Genomic DNA, 1,371 nt, shown 5'->3' with positions numbered 1-1,371 from the left:
TGTGTGGGCCGACCACGTCAAATGAATTAAAAAACAGGTATGTGGGTAAAACATCAAGCAGGCAGGTAGAGGGTTTCATCACAGCTACTAAACTCCTCACTCCCTCAAATGTCACAGGCATGAAGGACGGCCACATGGCACAATGAGGGACAGAGAATAGGGGTCCAGTCTGCAGATGATGCTACAGGTGATCTAAAATCACTGACCTTGTACATGAAAAAATTTAGAAAGCGGTTGCAGTCACTCATAGGTTAATTGGTGACTCTAAATTGCCCCTAGGTGTGAATGTGAGAGTGAATGAGTGTGTGATTGAGGCCCTGCGACAGACTGGCGACCTGTCCAGGGTGTACCCCGCCTTCGCCCATCACTAGCCGGGATAGGCTCCGGCACCCCCGCGACCCCGAAAGGGAAGAAGCGGTCAAGAAAATGGATGGATGGATGGGTTGCAGTCACTGGTTGTTTCTATGAGCACCGGTGGAACTGAGGGTGATACAATCTGTGTATAGTAGAAAATAACATTTCGGGACTGCTCTTATTCATATTAACCAGATTGGAAAAATATTCCGATCTGGCCTGTTTGATGTTTTCAGTGAAGAGATTAACTCTTTTAAATGAACTTCTAGTTTAGATGATTTCCACATACGTTCCACCTAACAAGAAGATCTTCTAAATGCCCGAATGTTCTCAGTCAACCAAGGAAGGGAGTTTTCAGGAGTAGATATTTTGCTAAGTTTGGTTTATGATTCTTTGTTGAGTAGTTATTTTGCCTGGACAGGTGTCTAAATCCAAGATCAGTATTAAAATAAATGCAGCTGTGATCTGAAATATGAACATCCACAATATTTAGATAATCTGTGCTTAGGATCCAAAACACAAACAGATGAAATAATTAGAAAACAACTAAAACATTATAATCCCCTAAAGTGTCCTAAGAGCCCTGAGCTACATCCTGATGAACATCTGGAGAAGAACCCGTCAGAGCTGAGACGGTTGGAGCAGAACTCTCTCTGACTGAAAGGATTGACTCAAGAAACTGTTCAGAACATATTAAGGTGTCATAGAAAAAAAAACAGAACTTTTTGGAGAAAACAATTTTATTACATTTTATGCATGAAGTCAGTGTGTAGAATGAAGCCTCAGTGTTCTTTTTTGATCCTAAGTGATTTTCAATAAGAAACGTGGAGATGTCTCCACCACAACTGAAGGACTAGTGGAGACCACAAAGACTTGTTTAAATCCTACCACATCTTTGTGGTTCCTACAACAGAGTTTAGCATCTGCAGCAAAACAAAAACAAAACCTTCAGCTCCAACAAGAAAGTAAACCTTCACCTAAAAGATTAATAAGATAACATCACACTTCCCTTCTTGA

This window comes from Oryzias melastigma, linkage group LG14 (genome assembly GCF_002922805.2).
Source record: "Oryzias melastigma strain HK-1 linkage group LG14, ASM292280v2, whole genome shotgun sequence".
Lineage (NCBI taxonomy): Eukaryota > Metazoa > Chordata > Actinopteri > Beloniformes > Adrianichthyidae > Oryzias > Oryzias melastigma.
This window is presented reverse-complemented; position numbering follows the sequence as displayed.